Source organism: Strongylocentrotus purpuratus, unplaced genomic scaffold (assembly GCF_000002235.5).
Source record: "Strongylocentrotus purpuratus isolate Spur 01 unplaced genomic scaffold, Spur_5.0 spur5_scaffold_19, whole genome shotgun sequence".
Classification (NCBI taxonomy): Eukaryota; Metazoa; Echinodermata; class Echinoidea; order Camarodonta; family Strongylocentrotidae; genus Strongylocentrotus; species Strongylocentrotus purpuratus.
In genome coordinates, this window is record NW_022145604.1 from 11,901,920 (window position 1) to 11,910,816 (window position 8,897).

At 37.7% G+C, this 8,897-nt stretch overlaps 1 long non-coding RNA gene across 2 annotated transcripts; it reads left to right on the top strand.

Annotated features, from left to right (window-relative positions):
* Positions 1-1,762: 1,762 nt before the first annotated feature.
* LOC115926034 lies at positions 1,763-7,665 on the top strand. 2 transcript variants are annotated; one of them, XR_004064935.1, is made up of 5 exons: positions 1,763-1,902; positions 3,903-4,005; positions 4,551-4,645; positions 5,419-5,544; positions 6,391-7,665. It is a non-coding gene; the product is annotated as an uncharacterized LOC115926034 (long non-coding RNA). The 2 variants fall into 2 exon arrangements; XR_004064934.1 differs by having other exon boundaries at positions 1,765-1,902; positions 5,419-5,522.
* The last annotated feature ends 1,232 nt before the right edge of the window (positions 7,666-8,897 follow it).

Below are 8,897 nucleotides of genomic sequence, written 5' to 3' on the forward strand. Positions count from 1 at the left end.
TGATAATCATGGACAAATTATATATGGATGGAAAGATTTTCTCTTGAAAAACACGAATAATTTGCTGAAGAATCATATAGATATCATGGAAAGGCGAAAAATGCTTTGTGGCTAGCTGTGTCTTGCATCACGCCAACTCGACGCTCTATGGAGGACCGCTGAAGGCAGAAAATCTGGATCTCAAAATTAACATTTCTAGAGATGATTACTACGGGCCCCAAACATATTGTGAAGAGGAAAGTTGTTATATTTGACCAGTAATGCTTCCCCTTTGCAATGATATGAATGTTGCATCAATTTAAAAGCCTTTTGATTATTCGGGTGACTACTTTAATATTTTAAAAGTTTATGTCATCAGAAGTAAGCGGAAAATGAGGAAAAAAGGTCGAAAAGATAATAGTAGCGAGTAGATATTGAAAATAGGAATAGAGGAATATGGAGAGAAATAAATAAAGAAAATATACAAATAGAGAAAGAAGGGAAACTAAGGTGGAAGGATGAAAGAAAGAGCAGAAGGAAATATGGGACCACTAATATATTAATGGAATATACGATAAATATTCCTTTCTTAACAACTTGTTCTCGGTATATTGATCCTTTTTAGACAGAAATGTTATGCATTATTCAAAGGTTGATAATCCATTAAGCTTCCCAGACCTTGCAAACCTCCGCTGACATGATCTTTATCCCATGTTCGCTAGAAAGGATTATGAATTTTGACAAGTGTAAATATTATCTATTTATTTGATTTCAAAATTTTTAACAAAGGTGAATTCATACAGTAGGCTTGCGGGTGCACCATGTGAGAGAGAGAGAGAGGGAGGATTGAGGAGTCCTGAAAAGGACTCTCATCGTTCATCTCAACGATGAAAAGTGAATTCATCGTTCAAAGTATGTAAATCAATGTTTGATCTGGAAATTATCAGGATGATAATCAACATAATCTTATAATGCGCATGCCTTTCCAGTTCATTGTCTCATGTTACTCGCAGAATTATATTTCAAAACCTTTATAGAGACACTAAGTATATTTCTCGGCTGTATAAATGTTTTTAGAAAGCCTCAGTCTCTCACACTACATTTGGAATACATTTAATGTTTTGATAGATTAGAAATCAAATCAGCTGTGGCTTTGGAGTGGAGATTGTGAGAATATTACGGAATAAAAGCAACATTGCTCGCATCAATAGTCTGTTCACATCATTTTTAGGAGATGATAAACCATAATGATATTAAAGTTCGTAGCCCTTTATGACTGGTAATTACGGAGCCCGGGAAGGGACATGGTAAAAATATTTTTATCTCGTTAAAACGAGATAGTTATCTCGTTTTAATGAGATAGTATCTCGTTAAAACGACATAGTATCTCGTTAAAACGAGATAGTATCTCGTTAAAACGACATAGTATCTCGTTAAAACGAGATAGTTATCTCGTTTTAATGAGATAGTATCTCGTTTTAATGAGATAGTATCTCGTTAAAACGACATAGTATCTCGTTAAAACGACATAGTATCTCGTTAAAACGAGATAGTTATCTCGTTAAAACGAGATAGTTATCTCGTTTTAATGAGATAGTATCTCGTTAAAACGACATAGTATCTCGTTTTAATGAGATAGTATCTCGTATAAGTCCATTGCATACTGGAACCGGGTGGTCCCTGTATTAAGCCTATGGGAGTGAGAGAATTCAGTAGTCCACGGGTTAACAACATAATACCCGCGAGGCTAGACTAGACTGCGCGCGTTGGCGCTAGCGCGCTCGCTGCTTAATGCAGTAATAGCGTATATAGCCAGGCGGCCATGCCATGCCAGGCCTTGTACGTATGTACTACTAAGTTACGTCTACGGTAGATCGACTGAATTCAACCAGAAGTTGCCGGTTGCAATCGCGAGGATTGAAGGTTAGTTCACTACTTTTACTTATTTATGGCCGGGTCATTCAATGTAAAAGTGAACAAACAGCTAATTTAACAGATTTGCTCTTTTTCGCGATCAGTTCTAGATCTGTGTAACGTTAATTTTAAGACTGCTCAATTAGCAGACTGCAGTCCCCATCGGAAGCGCCCTGTTCTGGGGCCCGACGCTTCAGGCTCTCCGCGGTCTGGGTCTGGGACCCTGGCCTTGGGCTTGGCCTGCTGGGAAGGCTGTGGTCATTTTGCAAGCTAGAGACAAAGTAAACTAGATCTAGACGTTACTTTTTTACGTGCTCGCATTGCAGTAGAAGTGTGGAATTTTCGTATGTATAGATCTAGACTTGTCTAGTCTAGATATAGACCTCTACGAGGAAAAAGCAAGCAAATGTCAGAATTGTAAAAAAAAAAAAAACCTCATATTCCACGGCTATTGATGTCTAGTGACGGGTGTGTAGAGTCTAGATCTAGATTCAACTATGCAATATGCAATACACCGCAACTTAGTCTTAGTATAGATCTAGATCTATTTCAGCGGCGCGGCGGATCCAGGATTTTTCAAAAGGGAGGGCCGAAGTTGGACCGAAATATCAGCCTCTATTTGGCGTTGACGGTTGGATCCGCTGAGATTGCATATCTGGCTTCTCTAAATGCCTCTGAGCTCTGTCATTTTGTCAAAAGAATGCCCCCAGAAAGATGGTTATTCCTGTCTAGGCCGAAGTCTGCTCAGCCTCAGGGCCTCATCAGGCACCAGAAAAATTCGCTGACCAGCGAAAAAAGTGGAAAAAATGATCCTTAGCTTTTTCAAGTGTCTGTTTAGATCTAGTCTAGATCTACCCAAAATATTCCTTGACAAGCAAACAAAAAGGAGAAGGGGAGGGCCATCGCCGATTCCCCCCCCCCCTTGATTCCGCCACAGTATAGATTCTATGACTATGTTGTTCAAATTATTTGCTAGGTACCAGTTTACTAGTAGGTTTATTGTCACCCTTAGTCCTTACACTTCTAGCCATGTAATAACATTAACAGTAACTGGGATTTTGTCAAAATGTTTACATTTACGTATCTAGAGGCTAATAAAAAAACATCAGTGCAACACTGTTGAGTATGTTGAAGCACTAAAAATAGAGGATTTATTTATTTAATAAATTTACTGTCTTCATATTAACTTTCATTGCTAACATGTTGAGCTATTTGATAAAATTATTTTTTTATTTTTTTTTTCTCAGTAAATTTACAATATTTTAATGTTTAAATGTTGCTGAAATAGTTACTTGACAAATGCAAAGTAAGATTAATAAACAAAAACCAGTGTGCATGAAAAGTTTATTTAACCAGTTCTTTGGGGGGAAAAACACTGTTGCCTGTGCGTTTTAGATACATGTAGGTATACACCATGGGGCTAACGTAGTGAGCCCCATGCCTGCAGGGGTGGTTTATTGTACTAGTAACTACGAGTGTAGAAAATCAATAAGTTTTGAAATATTATAAATAAGGACTAGACCTAGACTGCATGTATGGCTGGAATACTCCACCAGGGAGTGGAGAATGTGCATACATTGTGTGCGGGCAATCCTGATTGAATCCGATGACCGGGGACGGGGTAATAATAATCTGTAAACTGCTTAGATACATTATTAATGTCTTACTCTTAAGCACTATAAAAAAGCGGATTATTATTATTATTGATTGTGTTTTCAATATTTTAATTTTGTATTCATTGTATTTCTTCAGTAACTTAATGCCTGGCTAAAACATCGACAAACTTAAACTAATGTCATACATAAGTGTTAATACATGTGTAGGATCTACATCTATATAAGTTAGTTGGGAGTAGACTCTAGACCCTATATCATACATGTATGTATATGGTCCATCCATGCATGGACCACATACTCATCTCCCATCTTCCAAAAAAGAATAGCTAATGATTTTGGTAACAAAAAAATTGCCTCACTAATCATCACTGCTTCTTTGTTTTCTGTCTTCAGCGTGTTCTTCGGCAACACTGAGGCAGCATTTGAGAAGAAATATCCCTCAGGCTCAGCTCACCAATTGAAGGACAAGGACAAGGGTTCTATCCAGAGTTTCCAAGTAAGATAATTCCTCTTATAATCCTATTCAGTGTAAGTGTTAAAAAAAGAAACTGAATTGAAATAAGAAATTAAATTAGATAGAAGAATAGGCAGCAAGATGAGGGGTAATGGAATGTAAGTTCTAGGAAAAAGTTTTGAAAACACTTGTAACGATTTCTGGATCTGGATGTATACGATGCTGGACCAGTTGGTATATGATTGCAGCAGATGAGAGAGGGCGCAAAGAATAGATAGTTGAATCGTAGGTGGCTCTTCTCAATCTTAGACTTGAACACCTTTGATGATGGACAGACTATTGATTACTTATTAGAGTACAGACTCAGTAATTTTGAATCCAAAGGACCTGTAGATGGTACGTACTGAACTGATAGACTCTTAGAGCTGTAGCGTACCTTTAGGATAGACCTAAACAATCCAATTTTCTGGGCATTAGTTGGCACATAACCTTATTCTTGAAACTTATGACCTAATTTTTGTGCAGCCCTGATATGGGTATTAATTGCACAGGTCACTTACTGACTTTTTCTTAAATTCTCTTTTTAGGCACAATTTTTGTAGGGTGTTTTCTGCAGCTGTGACCCATGCATACACACCCTAGCCTCCAGCACAGCATTGACCACCCAGCTAATCTCATTCAGGTATGACTTTCTGGGATTGATTTGAAGCTCAATGAACAGAAGGCTCAAGATTAGCTATTGTCACCTTCATCAGGGGTGGGTTCATTAGGATCAGGGGTGGGGGCTAAATGGAAAAGGGAACAGATTTATCAATTTTTTTGGTCAAAATGCATGATCACATGTAACCAAACTTGGCAGGAATCATTCAAAATTCTACCCATGGATGTACAATTTTTAATCATGCATGTAACTCAATAAATGTCTTAAGATTGTTCTAAAGATAAAAGAAAGGGGCTAAAGTGTGGTTCGATTCACCTCTCATTCCATGTGTATACCTTCACCATGTACAAAGTCTATGGCACTAGACTATGGAAATGGTAAGCTGTCACTGGCAATTCAATGCCAATGATGAAATAAATGGCAGTGCTTGGAGTGGTGACATTAACCATAATGCGATTGAAGTAAATAATGAAATGTTTCATGTATTTAAAAAAAAAAAATGCATTTTCAGATTGTAACCGATATATGTATGACTATAGGAATCATCCATGAGGATAGGAGCTCAATGTAACTTAATTCAAACTCTCTGCAAGTGAGAATCAGCAACAGGTAAATTATTCACAAGTTGCATATTATAGTAAGTTCATACATGTACCTCTTCAAAAAACAGAAAGACTAAACATTTTATTATATTTCAAGAAATGTAGGTAATTGTTAGTCACTACCTAAGCCCCCCCCCCCAAAAAAAAAATGCATCATTAGTCGTCACTGTTCCCTCCTTTTTTCATTTTCAGCATTTTCCTTGGCAACATTGAGGCAGCATTTGAGAAGAATTAACCTTCAACTCACCAACCTGCTCTTAGGCATTTTCTTCAAGGATGCTATCCACAGATGCCAAGTAAGTGGAACAGATATACGAGGTGTGTCAGAAAAGTTCCAGGACTGATATCACAAAAGAAATATATACCCAAATTACAGACTTTGAGTTTTCCCTTTGGAAGCAATCCCACTGGAGTCTTACACAATGTCCCATCTTTCTCTGCCATGCCTCCATGCACTCCTGAATGATTTTTCTTGGATCCTCTGCAGCTTTTTCCGTCCTCATGGCCATGTTTACATCTTCCACATTTGTAACTCTTTGTACGACCAACCATGAAACCCCTGTGTGCCCCATTATTTTAGGGAGTGACAATTTTGCCGCATTCTGCCAGACACTCCTAATTCAAAGGGCTGTAACTTTTTCTGCAATCGTTATGAAGAAAAATTGTGTCCAGCAAAGTTGTCTAGTTTTGTATTGGCTTTCCAGTCATATATATTTCTATTCTTTGGCTAATTTTGGGATCCAACACTTAAGAGGGGCGTTAAACTGTTATCAATCAAGCATCTCAACACTGAGCAAACAGATACTATAAATTGGTTCTTTCTATTGAAGAATATTACTGCCATTTTACCTCAAATGAATATTTCCTTTGTTAAGAAGAGTGTTTGATGCTATTCTAATTAAACAAGACAAAAATAAAAGAAATCCATACCTTTCTAATTTCCATACGTCTGGGTCATTCGCTCTAAAGTTTGAACGAAGTTATTTTCATGACAAAGTACTTCTATCCATGAAATTTCATCAAAACTAGGGAGGATGTGCCACTCAAGACTACTTGCCTTGAATGCCGTACTATTTGATTAATATCCGTACTATTTCAAGGTGATGTTTCCATGATCTGCTTTTAAATCTTGTTTGGTTTCTTTCTTCTTTTTTTTTGCCACAGATGTCGAAGTTGTACCACCACAAGCTAGACAAGATTTTGATTCCGACTAACCCATTCTTTAAAGGTCCATTGCCTTAGGAAATTAAAACTTTTATGTCTTGTATCAAGACCCTTTTAAAGCAACATAATAACAATTGTTTCATAAATAAATGCCTCCTTATATTTTTTACAATTTTTTGAAAACCTCTCCAAGTTGCTCGTCTAATGGTGGACCCCGCCCTTAAAATTCTCAGAGTTCCTCGGAATGATTGACCAAAGGATTAGTGATGTTATATCAAGAACGATCTCCGCTTAGGCAAGCTACGGTGCTTGCTAGCCAGCTCTGCAGGCATTATGTTTTGTACACAAACATAAACAATTACTTTTGTTATTAAATAGTGTGCTATGCATCTTTACTTGTTATTTATTGTGGTGAAATTTCACTAATGGCCCAATTTTAAAAAGAGAGCTATACCATGAGTCGAAGAAGATCGTAATTGATTTGAATGCCTGTATAACGTGTCAACTAAATGCATGCTATAAAGAATTTCAAAGGTAAGAAAAAAATGTTTCATATATCTAAGTGACTGAATGTTTTTCGTACTACCTTCTTCTCAATTTAAAGAAATATTGAAAGTGGTATATCAGAGTAAAAAAACTTGTGTTTTTCCCTTTACAAGCTCTGCTCTTTCTTACTTCACTTTCAAATTTCCTCTCTTGTTATATAAACATTTAGCGATTGCTTTACTTCACACATTCAAGCAATGTATACTATCCCTCCTAAAAAAAAAGTTTGTAGATGTGTTAACAATAGATATGGCGACGAAATGTATCAGCATCTCTGAAATGCCTAAGCATAAAAAATGTTGGCAATTTCTCTGAATTTTTTATTTTTTATATTTTTTATGGAACATTGTTTACATTAATTGCCTAGTTCTTGGCATGCAAATGGTGGACACTTTATTAATTTCTTTATATTTTTGTGCTGTACATATGTAGAGGAATCTTGTCATAAGCAATCGTGTTCGTCTGCCAGAAAGTTTTTTTTTGTTTTACTCGGGAAATTGTGAGGATTGTTTATTATATTCGTACAATGAATTTCAGTATGTTATGTTGTGTTACGTGTAAGCGACAATTCATTTTTATAACAGCTCCTATCGTCCTAGCATTCATTGATAGTAGGCCTATATTGTGACACATTGAGATACCTTGAACTTGAAACTACGTTTACATCTTTTTCGAATTCACGAAAATACAAAAGAAAGATGTACAATAATTGTATTCACATTTACAACAGTTTGTTTATTACACATAAAATAAAGTATGTTTTATCACAAAATCAGTTTATTTTCCTTGTTCTTTTGTTTTGGAGGGAGGGGGATGTATTCAGAGCAAATTCTAAGAAGCAAGATGGTGAACTTTTCATTAAAATGGGACAAATAAGTTGTTATCAAGTTTTGATAGTGATTAAAATGTACAAGATAATAGACATGACGAAATTAAAATAACATGTCCCTCTTGCTTCAATATTGTTATTATACATATCTTCCAGAGGGATCTAAGTCGAGTTCTATAATGAACTTTTCTCAAATTCAGTCTAATTTTGATGAAATTGTTACTATCTTCATTTTGTGGATTTTGCTCTGTTTATTTATTTAATCCAATCTTTAACTACTTGGCTTTTTCTTGTCACGTTGTGATGCATTGGTTTGAATGATTGTACATGTCCGATGTAGTATGATCTTGACGATGTTCTTATGAACGGACGACTGATGTTGGTGTGAATATGTTTTTGAGTTGGTGTTGGTAATGTCAGAAGGATGTTGGCATGAACTGGAAAGGGGAGGTACAACGTCGGCACATGGTGGGATACGGGTTGGCATAACGTTGCTTCTACGTCGGCAAATGGTGGAGAAGAGGTTGGCATAACGTTGGTCTAGCATTGGCACATGGTGGAGGAGGGGTCGGCACTTGGTGGGAAAAGGGTTGGCATTATGTTAGGACAACGTCGGGGAGACGTCGGCACATAGTGTAAAAGGGGTTGGCATTACGTTGGTCCTACGTCAGGGAGACGTCGGCACATGGTGGAAAAGGGGTTGGCATTACGTTTGTCCTATGTCGGCATATGGTGGGATAGGGGTTGACATGACGTTGGTCATACGTCGGGGGACGTTGGCCCGATGTTGGCTTAATGTCATTTCGTCGTTGTCGAGCCAACGTTGGCCCGCCGGCAAGAAAGCCGTTGGCCCAACATCACATTGGCGACGATGGCGCAACGTAACAGCCCACGACGTCGGCACGTGGTGGGATAGGGGTTGGCATAACGTTGGTCCAATGTCGAAACTACGTCGGCACATGGTGGGATAGGGGTTGGAATAACGTTGGTCCTACGTCGTGGAGACGTCGGCACATGGTTGAAAAGGGGTTGGTATAACGTTGGGCCAATGTCGAGGAGACGTCGGCACATGGTGGGATAAGGGTTGGCATAACGTTTATCCAATGTCGGAACAACGTCGGCACATGGTGGG